Here is an 18,511-nt window from a genome sequence, read left to right as displayed (position 1 = left end):
GTTGATGGAGGGCAACTTTTGCTGATGTTCCTGCATATTTCCAAATTTCCGCAAAGGTCTGATCTTCTCCTGGCGCTTTGTAGTTCTTTTATTTATTCAGAGCTTGGCAGACTTTCTTTATTGTGGGGGGGATTGATGTTCTCTGGTGGTGTTTTTATCGGGGTGTTGGTGTCCAAATGAAGGAGTTCTGTAGGTTCCTCACAATTTAAAAGCTTGTTGAAATATTTAGCCAGAATTTCTGCATTGTCTTTATTGTTATGAGCCAGCTTACAATTTTCACCCTTCATCAGTAGGGTCGGGGGTTCATATTTTTGGAGCTGCTTTCTGAAGGTTTTGTAGTAGTCCCTTGATTGAGTTTTACTGAATTGTTCTTCAATTAAATGCAGTGTGTCCTTATGATGTTGTCTTTTTATTCTTCTTAAGACTTGGGTAGTTTCTTTTCTCTGTTTTACTAGATTTTGATAGGATACTTCTGTTTTTTGGGACTGATGTAATAGCCATGCCTGATGTCTTTTCTCCACTGTTCCATCACATTCACTGTTCCACCATTGGTGTTTTTTACGTGGTTTAATTGGAGCCGGGTTGTGTACTAAGTCTTCAAGTTTATCTGTGATTTTTATTTTTTCAGTTGCTTTCTGGTAATTTTTGTTGTTGATTAGCTGGGTAGTTTTAAGGGCTTGCTTTTGCTGTCTCCTCTGGGGAGTGAGTTTAATTTTAATTTTAACTACGTAGTGATCTGAACCTGTGTCTATTCCTCGGAGGACTTTGACATTATAGATCTCTTTGTGGTGGTATTTGTCCATGCAGATGTGATCCAGTTGCCATTCTCCTTTAGTGTAGTCAGGGATTTTCCATGTTTTGAGGTTTCCTCTTAAAACATGTAGATTTTGAGATTAAATTATGGTTTCTACACAGGTCAACTAGTCTCTCCATTTTTATCTGTTTTCTTGTGTGCTGGCCATTTTCCGATGATGTCACGGTATTTTCTTTCTCTGCCTAGTTGAGCGTTGAAGTCGTCTATTAATAATTTTACATCGTTTTTGGGGATGTTATCTATGGTCTGGTCCAATAGGTCCCAAAATTCTTCTGTTTCCTCATGGTATTTTGAGTTGTTTTTTTCATTAGTGGGAGCATGGGCATTTATTATAGTATAGATTTCATTAGATGCCTTTAAGATGAGCGTTGAGAGTCGTGGAGACTGTGATTTGAATTCTTAAACTGAGTTTATTATTTTAAGGCTGACCAAAAATCCTGTTCCAGCGTTGGTCATCTATCTACATAAAAAAAATGGAAGTCAATTTGGAGAGATCTATCTATAAAGGTATCAAACTGAAAACAGACGTTAATTACTTAGGCACTTACAGGAACCTTAGAAACTCAAAACTCAGGATCCGTAGAAAAATTCTCAAAATCCCCTGAGGGGGCTACATGGGGGAGCGGGGTCAAATTTGGGGCTCAGCATAAGAACGCAGTTGAATATATTTATCCATGGGTTTCATGGGCTTAAAGTTTTCCTGACAGTACTCATTTCTAGAGACTCCCCAGAAAATCAAGATTGCAGCACAATCTACCAGACAAGCTAGAAAATTGAAATTTGGCAAAATTATAGCTTTTAGCCTGTAACCGATGGAAAAATTCCATGATGTTCAAATTATTCACTTTTTACCCCCAAAACATATCAAAATGTGGAGACAATTTTAATGACTGTGAAGACCTTCGTTTCGAGCTATTTGGTGGGTAAACGGCAGTCGCATCACAAAACGGATGGCAACAATCGAACTCAGCATGGTGAGATTTACAACATTAGTCCTATGACTTTTTCTCGTATCACGATCCCTTGTACATTAGACAGATCTGATTTTCTCAATTTTAGGTACATTTGTTACTTTTTACAGGTATATTTTATAGTTTGACTAACACACTTATGCAAAAGATAGAATCATCAAATTCGGCACACACATTGGTACGACCGGTGCCCATATGCCAGACAAATTTTATGATTCCAGCTGCTACGTAAGTATGCAAAAAACAGAGAAATATGCGAAAACTGTGTACTTATATCACCGTGTTCAAAGTTTCTAATGAAATTTAATGCATAATGTTGTAACCAAGGTTGAAGTTTACAAAACACAACTTTTATTGCTTCACTTTATGATATTTACATAAATAACAGAAATTTATTTTGAAGCAAAAAGGAATATTGAATCTTGAGAAAAGTCTGTCTTTATACAATATGTACAGGTTTACAGTCTTTATATACACTTCTATCTTGAAAAGATAGTCTTTGTGAATTGACACGTTGATAGTCGAGAACTATCTGGCACACTAACATAAATGTCTTGAGAGTCCTTGTTTGTTGAAGTGCCTGAATTCCTAAAAAGCAAGTTCAATTGATTGAAGAAATTCCACCTAGCGAAACTAAGGGAGCTTGCGTAAATTAGGGAATGAAAATGGCTTGTAAAAGAATTACGGAACATAGGCAGCGGAAATAGGTAAGGGAGCGGTGACCAGAGGTGAAACCTCGTACTGCCAGAAATTCAGTCCACCTGGTCGAAGCACATTTTCAAGAGGAGTAGCCTCCGTGCTCGACGTAGGGTGTATTCTGGAGCTGGACACCGGGGCAAGTGGGCAATTGAGCAGGCAGGGAGCTCCTATTTATAGTACACTCGATGGTCAGGCACGCGCACTGAGGGCTGCGCGTCGAAGCTAGCAGAATGATACACAGGCGCGCGTGCAGCTGGCTGGAGGAGCGAGAAAGGGAGCGCCGGACATACAACACATAAATATGGGAGATGCAAGAAATTGACATGGGACCAACCATGTAGATCACTAAAAACAGCGTCTAATGGCACAATCCGTTCATCGATATGACGTGCCGTTTAGCAGCAGTAATTCTGGAATAAAGGTCTGCACTTATAAACGTGCCCATATGTCTTCTTATCTATATAAATAAATGGAAGTCAGTTCGGAGTGATCTATATATAAAGGTATAAAAATTAAAATAGACATGAATTAATGAGGCACTTCCAGGCATCTTAGAATCTTAAAACTTGGTACCAGAGAAACTGATGACCTCGGGATTCCTAGAAAAATAAAAAATTCTCAAAATTTCCTGAGGGAGCCATGCAAGGGGGGGGGGGGGGGGTAAATTTGGAGCTCAATATAAGAGCGCAGTCGGATATATTTATCCAAAGCGATAATCTGGGCTTGAAAGTTTCCCGGAAGTCCTCATTTTTAACCCCCTCCCCCCCAATCAAGATGGCGGCACAATCTGCCAGACGAGCTAGAAAACTGAAATTTGGCAAAATTATAGCCGACAGAAAAATTCCAAGATGTTTAAATTTTTCACTATTTACCCTCGAAAAATATTGAAATATGGAGGCAATTTTAATGACAGTATGACCTTTGTTTCAAGGTATTTGGTGGCTAAACGATATGTCGTATCACAAAACGGATGGCACAATCTTAGTTTAATTTGGAGTGATGTACAACTTTGGTCCTATTACTTTTTGTCGTATCTCTATCCCTTATAAATCAGATTTGTCTGAATTTCTCAAATGTATGTAAATTTTGTACGTTTTACACGTATATTTCATAGTTTCATACACTTATAGTAGGAACAGATTCTGCATGAACCATGGCCCACCCAGTGGCCATTTGGCCATATGTGAGCCAAGTTCTATGTTTCTAGCTGTCACATAAGTATTAAGGTACTCGTCCACGATGCAACAAAATTTTCATGCCACTTTTGTGGTGCGCAAGAAAAATGGCAGGCACTGTTTACACACAGCACGCAAGTTTGCCTTTTTTTCTTGTTGCGCAACACGAAAACTTGCGTGCCCAAGGAAATGTTGCACCGAGTGTTTACACCACGCTATTTAAGTGGCGCAAGTTTTCTCGCATGCAACTTTCCTAGTCAGCTGTTCTAGCGGATGTGAGTGTTGATAGTAGCAAGCATGCCTTCTGGCGAGGTGTTATCGGTGGCTTTCTTATCGCTGATTTTATTATGGCGACGAAAATAAAGACGAGAAAGAGCGAAACGGAAATGTTGGATGAGGAAACGGATTTTAGTTCGTGAACATTGTGGTGTTGTTAATAACTTGCCACAGGAATTGTACATGGGAGACCAAGTCTTCTGCAAGAATATCCTGCGAAAGTCAGCGACTGATTTTGAATATCTGCTGAGAAGAGCAGCGCGGTTGATACAAAAGAAAGACACGCTAATGAGAAAATGAATATCACCAACGGAACGCCTTGAGATATTTAGCAACAGGTAAGCCGATTTTTTAAAAATATGGATTTTATACAGTACACATAAGGATCATTTTTTTAGCTTATTGTAATTTCCTACATTTTGTTTTGTTACAGGTGACAGTTATCAGTCATTGATACTGACATGCTCTATTTGACGTGTAATATCTGAAGTTTGTGATGCTATTTACATCGTGATGAACGCTCTCTGCCGTTTTTGTTTATTTCTGTAGTCCGTTGCCTCAACCTTCCATAAACATTCTTGTGTTTCAACTAAATATATCAGCTTTCTCGTCATCTCCCTCGTTCATTTCGTGTTCTGAGACACTGTAACCTGTAAATGAACTTACGTAAACCGGGCGAGTTGGCCGTGCGCGTAGAGGCGCGCGGCTGTGAGCTTGCATCCGGGAGATAGTAGGTTCGAATCCCACTATCGGCAGCCCTGAAGATGGTTTTCCGTGGTTTCCCATTTTCACACCAGGCAAATGCTGGGGCTGTACCTTAATTAAGGCCACGGCCGCTTCCTTCCAACTCCTAGGCCTTTCCCATCCCATCGTCGCCATAAGACCTATCTGTGTCGGTGCGACGTAAAGCCCCTAGCAAAAAAAAAAAAAAAGAACTTATGTAAATTATGCAATTATTACTAAGATGGGTATCTATTTTGAGGCATGTTATATTTCATTTACAATATATACAGGCACGTACTTACGTTAATTTATTCCCGAGTGTGACCCTCTCAAACAACAGTATAATGTCACAGCAGATGGCCACGTGAGAAAGTTGCGCCACAAAAATTATCTAAACTTTTCACGCCACTTTCAGATGGCGCAACTTCCTCTCTTCCGCTGTGTACACGATGCCACTTTTGACTTTGCACGCCACTTGGAAGTTGCGCAGAATTCGAGTGGCGCGTGCAACTTTTCGAATTGCATGACTGTTTACACGAAGCCACTCAACTTTTCTTGCTCAAATCGAAGTTGCATGCCATTTTAGTTGCATCGTGGATGAGTAGCTTTAGGAAAAGTAATGCAGTGTGTGAAAATTGTACTCAAATTTCAGCCTATTCAACATTTCTAACTCAGTCTAACCCATAAAAAGAGGAGACATGAAAAAATGTCATAGGGTCAACCATGTAGATCGCTAAATGAGGCATCTTATGGTTCAATCCGTTTTTTGATATGACATGCCGTTTAGCAACAGTTAATCTGTAAATGAAGGTCTGCAATATTGTAAACGTGCATATACTTTTGTATATCGATCTATATATATTTATTGAAGTCAATTTGTAGCGATCTAGAAAAGAGTGTATGCCATTATAATTAATACTTTACAAATTGAGAGTGACTGCAATTGTAATCAACACTCCCCACATCGACTTTTACTGGCAGCAGGAATGGGGCCTTCTCCAACTCCTGTATAACTGGCATTAATAAGGAGGGTCTACCATTGTAACAAATAATTCCCTTCTCGATTTGACTGGCAGAAGGCAAGGGTGCCTGCAATTATAAAAAAACTGCCCATCTAAAATATGACTGGCATTAGGCAAAATGGCCTGCAATTACAACCTAAACTCACCAGTGCGAATGTGACTGGCATTAGGAAAAGGGGCCTGTCATTATAATGATAACAGCACAACTCAATTTTGACTGGCAATAGGGAAGGTGCATGCCATTATAATGAAAACTCCTCAACTGGAATGTGTCTGGAAGTAGGAAAGGGGGCCTGCCAACAAAAACTCCCCAAATCGATTGTGAATGGCAGTAGGCAAGTGAGCCTGCAGTTATCAATACCACAACTCGCACTTTACATTCGGAAACAAAGTATGGGGGCCTCCCCATGCTGTTTCTCGGTTAATGCTAAAAGACAGGCAATTTTTAAAAATCTTATTCACTGCGTGTACAGTAATTTACTTCGATATCCTTATACAATGTAGAATACCATAGTAAAGCACGGGTACATTTGCTAGTTTATAATATACACAGGGGAAGACACCATATTTAAAACAACATATACATGAACAGACACAACAAAAATTTATACTCTTTTATCTCTTGTGGAGCCACTACTCAAAAAAGGATACATACGTATTGTGGATGGATAATTTTAATAATTCACCAATTTTGGCCCATAAATTAAAATCACTGAAAACTGACTGTGTAAGAACTTTGCGCCTCAACAGAAAGCGTCAACCAGAAAGAATTAATTGCCAAGCATGTGATCAGCAAGAAACTATAGGGCGGGCGGGCTTATAGCTCGGCATTCTGATCAGATTTCCGTTCTAAAGGGGCATGATAAGAAAGACATCACTATGATATCTACATTCTATGGGGAAGAAACCATCACAGAGATAACAAAGTGTTGTCAGGAAGAAGAAAAGCCCATTTCTGTTGCCTACTATAACGATTACATGGGTAGAATCGATATGAATAATCAGCTCCTTCATGGTTACCTTTTAGATTGAGAATTGATGACCAAGTATTACAGTGTTATTCAAAAGGTTAACGAATGTTGCAATTCTAAACCCAATGATCATTTGCCGCAGAAATTCACCCGAAACTAGAATAGATCATTTGAAATTCAGGGTAGATGTCGTCCAGGCACTGCTTGTGGAACATTCAGTTTCATATGAAAGAAAAGTGCCTGGATGTCATTCATCAGACAAAAATATGCCCTGTCTCACTGAAAGGCATTTTCCTGAGAGAATCCCACAAACTGAGGGAAAGAGTAGGTCAACCAAACAATGTGTCATGGGCTACAAACAGAAAATTTGGAGAGAGACAGGGTTTGGTAACCAGACTGCGAAGCGGGTCTCTGCGTTGAAGGATGCTTCAAGACGTTCCACACCAAACTCAAGTATTAAGGTAAAATAGCATCAAATTTTCCAAAAGAACTGAGTTTTCTAATCATGTATGTGAAAATTTTATTGAAATCCGTGAAATAGTACCAAAGTTGTGTTGTTCTGAATAAAGCCTTACAAAATCCACCGTGCTGAGGGGTTAATTTCCGTATATAACATTAAAAATTAAGCAATCATTTACTTCAGCCTTTATGTTTAACGCATCAAGAAGTGCTATCTGCCACGTTATTTACGCATTTATTACAAAAAATGTGTTGTCCTCTTTCATTTTTAATTTTCTTTTAGAGAATAGCAGTCAACGGGCTTTACTAATCAACTCCGACATCGCCTTCGAATGCCGAGGAGAAAGCTCGTAAGTGCACATTGACGAGAAAACGATATGGTACCTAAGATAACCAATCGCATTTTGTGGCAAATGTTTCAGTTTTTTTATTCAAACAGCGTGACTTAACCTAACTTAACTGTATTATATTTATCATGAAAACATATTCCAAGCGCCAACAGAGAAATAACATTCTTGCTATAAATTGACATGGATATAGTCTCTCCGAAATTTAACCAGATGCGAGAAAATATAAATTAACCTTTCAAATCAGCGGTGTTCTGCCATATCTTGAGGTGTATCTCATTCTTACTTAATTTCAGTGTAGAGTATTAAAATTAAATGATCGTTTACCTAGCCTTTTTTCCTAACGAGTTAACAACTGCTATTGACCATGTCATTTATGTTTTGTTACGAAAACATGTTCTTTTCTTCCATTTCTAATTTTCTTTACGGAACAGCAGTTGATGGCCATTACTAATCGACTCCAACATCGCCTTTGAATGTCGATGACAGAGCTCGCAAGTGCACATAGTGAGAAAATTATACCGAACCACAGATGACTGACTGCATTTTGTGGCAAATGTTGCAGTTATCTTATTCAAACAGCGTCACCTAACCTACAGTAGCTTAACTGTACTATATGTATCATGAAAACATATTTCAAGTGAGAGTAGAGAAAGAAATAACCTTCTGGCTATAAATTTACATGATAATAGCCTTTCCAAAATTTAACCAGATGCGAGAAAATATAAAACTAACCTCTGAAATCAATGATGCACTCTGCCATATCTCGAAGTATATCCCATTCTTACTTAATTACAGTATTTAGCATTAAAATTAAGCGATTGTTTACTTCAGCTTTTATTTTTAAGAGTTAACAACTGCTATCGAAAATTTAAAGAACAAGGCCTTGATGCATGTAAATACAGGACACAGTTACTTGATGGAATAGCACATATTTCATGTTCGAGAGCCTAAAGGAGGAAACACACTGCTGTCACTTCACGTGAACTATCTCTGAGCTGAGTCAGTGTGGACGGGAGGTTGATGATGTCACTGCATGCGGCGTGAAGACAGGAAACACACTGTCCTCGCGTTCACAGATCACAGTATACTTCGTCCGACGGCAAGCTACGATAGTACATCCAGTTCATCGGATTCTGATGATCTTTTAATTGCCTGTGATGTTTCTGTTGCCATGAGTACTACTCTGTCGCAAACGACTGTGGGTACATGAAAGTAATTTGCGGTGAATACCACAATTTAGTAAGGGAGCTAAATGGGCATCCAGAAAAATTTCAGATGTACTTCAGGCTGAAAAAAAATAAACTGAATTCAACTACTTACATAATCTCATCAAGGACGAAACTGTTGGCCGAAGAACGCTCTGCATTTGCAACTGATTCGGAGGAATCCTACACAAGCTTTACAGATATGAGAAAATTTCAAAAATTACTTCAACTCGCTTGAAGGCTCTGTGCCATGGCAATTACCAACAGTTCGTCATGGAAGAATAAATTGAACAAAGAAGACAAGAACTGTGCGGTAGTGAATGGATCATACTATAAATATTTATTCACCGATCTCCAATTCAACAGGATGATTTGTATTTGTAATTTGTGTAGGATTTAATTTATTATTATTATGTACGGCTCCGTAGCTAAATGGTTAGCGTGCTGGCCTTTGGTCACAGGGGTCCGGGTTCGATTCCCGGCAGGGTCGAGAATTTTAACCATCACTGGTTAATTTTGCTGGCACGGGGGCTGGGTGTATGTGTGTGCATCATAATTTCATCCCCATCACAATGCGCAGGTCGCTTACAGGCGTGAAATCAAAAGACTTGCACCTGGCGAGGCGAACTTGTCCTCGGACACTCCCGGCACTAACAGCCATACGCCATTTCATTTATTATTATTATTATTATTATTATTATTATTATTATTGGGATAATAGTCATAAGCACAAATGTGGACTGTTTTCAACAACTGAATGCCTATTAAAACTAGTAGGTGTCATCTTTGACTGCTTTCCTATTTTGTACCATGCCTCGTGCCACACTTGCTGATTTCTATAGTTAATCGAACACATGTCATACAGATTCTCATGCACCCGCACCAATTCAATTAACATTTCTTCCATATCGCTAAAAGAAACGGCTTCTATTCACACTTCACGTCGCCAGATATGTGCTAGAGCAGAAAACTGTGCTCCGCGTGAAGATCGCTATCACCAGATACAACGTCACAATGACGTCAGCCGACGTCAACAGCCGTGCCATGAGTGCAGTGTGATCACTCTACATTTCATACAGTGTGGAAAAGGCATAGCACATCTTTCTTGACAGATTTGATTGTGTCACGATATTGCAGACGTCCTATTGACCCACTCTTCTAATATCAAACCTCTAACAACAATTGAATGGGAGATGGTAGAAAATATTTCTTCAGCCATGTTTAGAAATACCAGACCACCTTGGTGGTAGCAATATGTGCCAGGTATTGTTGTACTGCCTGCAGTAACACACTTGAAATTAAATTTTCATTGCTCTGGTGTGATCTTGGGTCCATAGCTAGATTTAAAGGGACTTTTGTAGAAGATTTAATGGCTAGGATAAATGATTGGTGTAATATGAATACATACCAAGAAGCTACTGCTCTTGATCCTAGATGTACTGAAAAAAAAAAGAAAATAGACCAGGAATCCACGTGGAAAAGAATTTCAGAGAAAGACATGGAGGGAGTACAAGTTCTAGTAAAACCATGCAGCAAGAAGTGGAAGAGAGTTTTAAAATCGACAAAAAATAACAGGATTCTGGTCATGCCATTTCAGTTTCGAGTTCGGTGCCACTTGTGATGAGGATTGTACATCTACAAGTCATTGGTGGAACTAGAAGATGACTTTGCAAACGCTCTGAAAAGGTGGAAAATACATACAGTCCAGCATCCACAGCTCACATGCATAATGAAAAAATGCTTTACATTCCAGCTACTTCAGTTCCCTGTGAGAGAGTGTTCAGTGATGCTGTAAATATTGTTACTACGAGAAGGGTGGCTCTTAGTTCTGAACATGTCAACATACTGACATGTTTGAAATCCTACAGGAGCCAAGAGGTAATATTGTTAACATACCTACTGTTAAATACATTCGGGGCACAGCACTCCCATCTCTTCTCACAATGCCATTCAGTCATAGCTTCAGTGAATCTGCTTTTATTGTACAAGAAACCTTTCCAGATTAATTTTGGAGTGTCCCTGTCCATTGTGGTAAGGCCTGGACAGTCCATAATTTTTATAAAACATAAGGGTTGTCCAAATGAAACCCAGACTTTCGTACGAGCATAGTTATTTAAGAAAAAAATGAGAACACTGCACATGCATGTTAGGAAGAAATCAGGTATCCTTGGAAAGTGTGCTGTTTGTATATGTGGAAGCGAAGTTACTAGCTCAGGGTTCCCAGCCAGAAAGTGAAACTAATTTCCCTTACATTTCCCTGACAAAAAAATTTGGCATTTGCGTAATATTTAACAGCTTCCTCCACCCCCATTATCAGTCCAACACACACTTGTACACAATATTTATTACTCAAACAGGAAATACAAGATTTTGAACAGTAAAGTACATACAATTCAATAATGATCTTCCAGATAATAATAAATGTTAATACATTTTATTTATACATGTATAATGAAAGTTAATAATAATGTTATTTGTTTTACGTCCCACTAACTACTTTTTAAGGTCTTCGGAGACGCCGAGGTGCCGGAATTTAGTCCCGCAGGAGTTCTTTTACGTGCCAGTAAATCTACCGACACAGGGCTGTCATATCTGAGCACCTTCAAATACCACCGGACTGAGCCAGGATCGAACCTGCCAAGTTGGGGTTAGAAGGCCAGCGTCTTAACCGTCTTGAGCCACTCAGCCCGGCTGTATAATGAAAGGATTACCATTAAAATTAGTAATGAACACACAATGTTGGTAATAATGTAAAACAAGAACAAAATGCAGCACAACAACAAAATTACATACAATTTTTTCTGGTTTCAAATAGGCATTATTTTATCTTCAATTCTGGCTTCACAGTCTTGTGACTTTATTTCATCCTCCAACTTTCTTATTTCATCACTTATTCTTCGTTTCACAGCTTTTTTCTGTCCTCTTCTTTGACCTTCAGGTGTGTGTTCTACAAGTAATCCTGGTATTTTTTATGATAACAACATTCTATGCTTAACTGGTACGCATCTGGCACCTCTATAGTACAAAATGGAATCATATACTTGTCTTTGTGCAATAATTGACTCCTCATGCATGTTTTCTACCAACACTGATTTATTTATAGAAAAGCCACTCTCCACTGCAGCATTTCCATGAGACAGTATAATGCAAAGCTTTATTACTTGCCAAAGTTCACTATACCATTTGGCAAATTACATTACATCTTTATTGCCCCACCATAGTACACACCATCGGTATAACGTAACAAAGAAGAACTAGTTCATGACACGACTAACTACTTAACTACCACTAAATCTATAACTAATTTCATACTAAATCTACTACGTAGCATCTCACACATGGGCGGATAGCAAGCTCGACATGCAAGATGCTACCTCTACATCTAACTAAACTAACTACTTAACTACATTAAATCTTTACGCTGGAATCACCCCGTGGTGAGGAACTACTGCCACCCTTCCCTGGGATGCCATGACCAGCCATGTCTCATGAGGCCAGAAACTATACCATTTGTTTTCTGCCAAAATGTCAGAAAAGAAAATGTCTAAACCCATACTATCATCAGATATTCAGATATATTCTTTGAATTTAATTTCCAAAGCTTCCTTTGATTCACAACACAGAGAAATGTATTGTGCTTTAGCCAAATTTTCAGTTATTCTGTTTGCTTTATGCAAAACTTCCGAGACATTCCATATGGATCTGACCAAGACTTGGTTGCTGATATATTATATGTGGGTTCAAACTCGTAAGACCTTTCACTAATCTATACTTTAAAGGATTCTTATCCAACAGTTTTTTCACAACTGCCACTAATATTTTCTGACATTTGTGTTTAAAACCAAGAATTTCTCTCTCTGACAATTTTAGTTTTTTTCTTTTGCAATTGGCTTTACGACACACCGACACAGATAGATCTTATGACGACGGTGGGATAGGGAAGGGGTAGGAGTGGGAAGGAAGCAGCCATGGCCTTAATTAAGGTACAACCCCAGCATTTGCCTGGTGTTAAAATGGGGAACAACGGAAAACCATCTTCAGGGCTGCCGACAGTGGGGTTCGAACCCACTATCTCCTGGATGGAAACTCACAGCCGCACGCCTTAACCACACGGCCAACTCGCCTGGCTTTAGTTCTTTAAGTACTTTTATTGTACCAAATCCAACATCAACTTTACCTACCTCAATTAAGTTTGCTGGGTCCTGTAGATCAAACAAAATCAAACTCCTAATATCAATGGCATTTGCCATTTTACTATGCTTGATTCATCAAACTTCTGAATAGTTCATTCAGATGGGAGTACAAAAATGGAGCAAGCGGTTTGTTACTTTGAAATCACCTGATAAAAGGCTCACATTCCAAAGATTTGATTTTGAAAAACGCTCGTTTGCATACGTTATTAAAGGGTCTTTGATTTATTCTTTAATATTTTTACAGGACTTTTCTGGCAACTTAGCATTTGTAACATATGCCTTGATATGGTGAAATACTTCTAAGGCTCATTCCAGACAATGAACATTTTCAAGCCATTGTACTGTACCATACTTCAGTGGGAACACTGTACTTTTTTTTTGTTTTTGCTAGGGGCTTTACGTCGCACCGACACAGATAGGTCTTATGGCAACGATGGGATAGGAAAGGCCTAGGAGTTGGAAGGAAGCGGCCGTGGCCTTAATTAAGGTACAGCCCCAGCATTTGCCTGGTGTGAAAATGGGAAACCACGGAAAACCATCTTCAGGGCTGCCGATAGTGGGATTCGAACCTACTATCTCCCGGATGCAAGCTCACAGCCGCGCGACTCTACGCGCAGGGCCAACTCGCCCGGTGGAACACTGTACTACCAGTCAATGAAGTGAATTGGACCTGGCGAGCTGGTGAGTCTTTGAATAAATAGTACATGTTACGCTGGAATGAGTTAAGCTCCCAGAGTCATGAAACCTGTTTTAACAGTGCCATCGATGACATAACATGCAAACCACACACTTCCAGGTTCAATAACTTTTTTCCACGGGATTTTCTGTCTCCATTTCCAATTCAAGCTTCCTGAGGAAGCTCAAGTTCACATTAGTCCCTCCCACTTGAACCTGCACAAGTTTTTTCTTTAAAGAGGTTGCAGTCCGTGATTAAATTACTGCTGCGGATCTTGGCCAGTAGCACAACCCAGAAAAACACTGTTCCAATATCTAGAAACCACTTTATGAGCGTTGATATCAAAAAATCTGACAATGAGATCCATTTGTCCTTGTTGTGTTATCTTAGTGACTCATCAAAAGAAACTATATAGTCCTCACAAATTTGTTTGTTAATAACTCACTGAAATGTGGTGCAATAGCATGATAAATAATGCAGGAACACTTACTTTCACAAAAGGTGAATTTCGATGCACTTACACTATTTGGGAACCTAAGTTTAAATATACAACGGATATCTACACATGAACTCCTCTTGTATTTACTAGCAACAACTTTTAACGCCCATAAAATTTCTGCTTTGGCTACTTCATCTTTATTAAAATAAGCAGCAGCACAGTGTACCGACTTTCCACTTTCTACCCCTGCCTCAGTCTTCACTGTTTTTGTTGAACTAACACACGGTGTGACAGCGGCATTATCAAGAGATCCATGTCCAATGTCTACACTTCTTGTTTCTGTTGAACTAGTAGCTACACTTCTTAATTTTATTGAACTAGTGCTAGGTTTGACAAAAAATTATTACAATGATGGCTGTCTTGATTTAATATTCTAAGCTGAGTGTTTTTTGGTCCCATTCTATGTGAACGAATTGCCTGGCAGAGTTTAAACTTCTATGTCCACGCATTACAGTCGGCTTCAAATTTATTGTCCGGTATATCACTGAGCCAATCTACAAACTCTGGATTAAAGGTTGAATCCACCCACTCATAGCTGAAAGTTGTTTTCCTTGCCATCTTATCTAAATGCATAGGCCTAATCTGAAACAAAAGAAAATCATGTTAATTGTACACAAACACTATATCAAAGCGGAAATACATTTATCTCAGCAATGTAAAGATACCTTGTTGGGATAAAAATATACTTGTACAGCTTGGTAGGGCCAGAGCCACCACACACTGTTCAGCATTTCAACAAACTCATCTTGTTTTAATGCTGCCATAGCCCAAAACATGTACAATTTTAATTTTTTTTAAAATTCAACTTACCTCATCAACTGATCACTTCTCCTCACTTCAAAGGATTCACAGGTTGCAGTTTGTCATCAGTATGAATTACCTGACACATAACACATCTGAGTCAACTTCTTTGACTTTCCCTGACATATGCCAATTTTTAAAAGACTTCCCTGACTTTCCCTGTAAATTTTGTAATTCCCTGACAATCCCTGACTTCCCCTCACTTTCCAGGTCGCTGGGAACCCTGTAGGTATGGTTCTGCCAACAATTTGCCCAGAATTATACAGTGTTTGTTATTCAGTTAATGTTGGCAGATAGTGTTAGCAGAGTTGTCAACATTTACCATCATATGGAGGACGTGTATCGAAATGAGTGTGCTTCACACTGTACAGTGTTCTGATAGTACCGGGAATTTCATCATGGACGAGTAAGGATGTAGCAAAACTAGGCCAGGCACAGAAGGCAGCCTGGTGAGAAAAAAAAAATTGAGGATACCAGTTTGCAAGCGATGACGAGTCTGAGACACCAATGAAGAATGATTCCGCAGCCAACAATGGATGTTGCTCACTTGGTGTATCCATCATCAAGTAGACAGCTGGGACACTTGTTTGAACTAACAAATTGACTCTATTTAGGTAGATATATCACCCATACATCACTCTTTACTTCCTGGATGTTTATGTATTCCAAACAACAAACCATTACAGAAACCAACTAAAGTCTCATTTTCATTTAGGCAACCCACATAGAATGCACGTATCCATAGAAAAAGGTGAATTGTTAGCACTTAGATTATGATTGTTTTCCTTTTTGTTATAACAGAAGCCATTTCTCTTCAGTTTCGGCTTAATTAATCTTTAATTGTGAGGGTTATCAGTCTGTCAACAAACTGAAAAACTTCAGTTATAGAGATACCTTTATCAAAATGACAAATTGACCAGTACAATTTTTCGCAAAAAGAATCTGTCTCCTGGTATGAAATGTTGTGGAACAAATATTTTCTTTGGGATGAACTGTCACGCGACAAGCTACACGGCACAAACAGTCGGGAAACCCAGAGCAACAACTTTGTCAGCTGTACTGCTTGGCTCTCTTTACAAAGGCCTCAAGACAAAAGATATTTGGAAAATGCAGAACATGTGTAATCTAACAATTAAGGGCCCAACATGCAGAATTAAATTATACAGTATTTACTCACCTATAACAAACTATTCCCAAACCAACACAACAGAATACTGAAAAATCTGTCAGATATTATAATACTTAGATGTTAGCCATGGTATGGATATAAGATGCAGACAGGTACTGAGGAATCTGAAGACCAAGGTCCTGATCTTCCCGATACTAGCCCTTTCCCATCCCAGCATTCTGAAAAGCTTCCATGTGTTAGTGTGATGTTAAAACAATGGCCAAAAATATATATATTTCCATACCTGTGATTTCTACCTGTTCTCTGAGAGCATCCAATAATCACAAAGGTTTGTAATGATAGGAGCATCATAGGAAAGGCTTCAGGTCACCTCAGAAGCCAGATGCTAGTTGGTATCAAATCTACTCTGTAATCAAACAAAATACACCAATATACATTATAAATGGATCTAAAGTGAACATTCCATGAGTAGGCCATTACAATTTCAGAAAACATGTTACAGATACTTCATGACATCTGACCCATCACTGTGAAGGTAATAAGTGGTAATTATCTTACAAACAGTGAAGTACATTAATATACATAACTTCATGGTGAAATATAAAAGTGAACACTCATTAAAAAGGAAACACAAACCCACTTAGAAAATTTCCTGCAAAACAAGAACAATACCATAAACATAAGAACATGTGATTTGTAAAATGTGAGAGCACTATACAAGAGGAAGACTTGTGAAAGTAAATGTTTTAATCCATGCAAAATGAGGACCACTACTCCTACAGGCTAAAATAAGCTAATGCCAGGCAGCTCCAACAAGCCAAAAGGAACAGGCACCAGACAGTGAGAAGCATTGCTCAACAAGTCTATGGAAGCATAAGACACACAATATCATCGTTTCCTATACATAACGGTATACTGTCTAATGTCCGGCTCCATAGCTAAATGGCTAGCGTGCTGGCCTTTGGTCACAGGGGTCTCGGGTTCGATTCCCGACAGGGTCGGGAATTTTAACATCATTGGTTAATTTCACTGGCACTGGGGCTGGGTGTATGTGTTGTCTTCATCATCATTTCATCCTCATCACGACGCGCAGGTCACCTACAGGTGTCAAATCGAAAGACCTGCACCTGGCGAGCCGAACATGTCCTCGGACACTCCTGGCACTAAAAGCCATACGCCATTTCATTTTACTGTCTAATGGTCATCACAACGTGCTCCGCCTGCTCATTAGAGACATAGTTCAGAGTGGTCTGAAAAATATAAGCACTGGACAAAGGAGCAATGGAGAAAGGGATTCTTGATTGACAGATGCACATTTAGTCTTGGAAAACATTATGGATGTCAGTCAATCTGGTGAGAGGTTGGATCAAGGTACTGCACTGCATGTATCATCGAAAGGATTGATTGATTTGGTGATCGAGGTGTCCTGGTATAGGAATAGATTGTGCATGACAGACATAACAAGTTTCACGTAATGGTAGGAGGTAGTCCCTGGCAAGCACAATCCTTCTCGAAGTGTATCTAGTCAAACATGACATTGACTCAGGGCCAAAAAGGCAATGGAAGACAATTCGTAGAGGGACGTATTTGTTCATTCCCCCCAACCAAAATCAATGCAGAGATGGATTTGCATCATAACAGTGAGTCTCAAAACTGCAGGTTACAGACATGGAAATTGGTATTTGGAATCTACTTTACAAATAAAAAAACACACATTTTTTGGGTGGGGGAAACCAACGGGCGGAAGTGGAGTGAAAAAGTAGTTGAATAATTTTCACGAGGATACATATATCTCAAAAACTGAAGTTGTTACAGACATGAAAATTTGTGTTTGGAATTTTCTTTCAAAGTAAAAAAAACACCAAATCATTTGTCTTTGCAATATCCACTTAAGGGGGTGAATTAATTGAAAAATTATTTGAATACTTTGTATGAGGATATTTATATCTCTAAAACTTGACATGTTGCAGACGTGAAAATTAGTATTCGGAATCTCCTTTAAAAATAAAGAAACATGCATTTGGGGAGAGGGGGGGATCAGTTTGGAGGAGGGGGTGGTGTGAAAGGAGTTTAATTCCTTTTAATGAGGATACATATATCTCAAAACTGAAGATGTTACAGTCATGATAATTGGCATTTGGAAGCTTCTTTATAAATAAAGAAACAAGTTCTTCCAGTTTTCGGAAAATTCACTTAAGGGGGGAGGGTGAAAGGAAGTGAAAAAATGTAATTCTTCTTATGGAGAAACTTATAACTCAAAAACTTACGGTTACACACGTGGAAATTTGTATTTGGAATCACTTTAAAAAAAAGAAACACGCACCTTTTGGAGGGGGGGGGGGGGGGGGGGAATCAACTTAACGGGCTGAAGTGAAAAAGGAGTTGAATTCTTTTTATGAGGATACTTATACCCGAAAAACTGTAGATGTCAAAGATGTGTAAATTAGTATTTGGAATCTCCTTTAAAAATGAAGAAACATGCATTTTTTTTCCCTCGGAAATTCGACTAAGGGGTGTGGGGGTAGATAATAAGTAAACAAGGAGTTGA

At 38.9% G+C, this 18,511-nt stretch overlaps 1 protein-coding gene across 2 annotated transcripts in view; it reads right to left on the bottom strand.

Annotated features, from left to right (window-relative positions):
• The window catches only part of LOC136864780 (actin-binding protein IPP), a 208,207-nt gene that overhangs the window by 141,880 nt on the left and 47,816 nt on the right, over nucleotides 1-18,511 (bottom strand). The window contains exons 2-3 of one of the 2 annotated variants that reach the window (XR_010859367.2): nucleotides 16,247-16,369; nucleotides 10,815-14,615 (exon numbers count right to left, since the gene is read on the bottom strand). The gene's annotated coding sequence lies outside the window, so the exon portion shown is untranslated. Of the gene's footprint in view, nucleotides 1-10,814; nucleotides 14,616-16,246; nucleotides 16,370-18,511 lie in introns of those variants that run through there. The other variant, XM_067142160.2, reaches the window with a different exon arrangement.

This window comes from Anabrus simplex, chromosome 2 (genome assembly GCF_040414725.1).
Source record: "Anabrus simplex isolate iqAnaSimp1 chromosome 2, ASM4041472v1, whole genome shotgun sequence".
Classification (NCBI taxonomy): domain Eukaryota; kingdom Metazoa; phylum Arthropoda; class Insecta; order Orthoptera; family Tettigoniidae; genus Anabrus; species Anabrus simplex.
The sequence above is the reverse complement of the archived record's forward strand: the minus strand, read 5'-3'. Positions and strand labels throughout refer to the sequence as shown.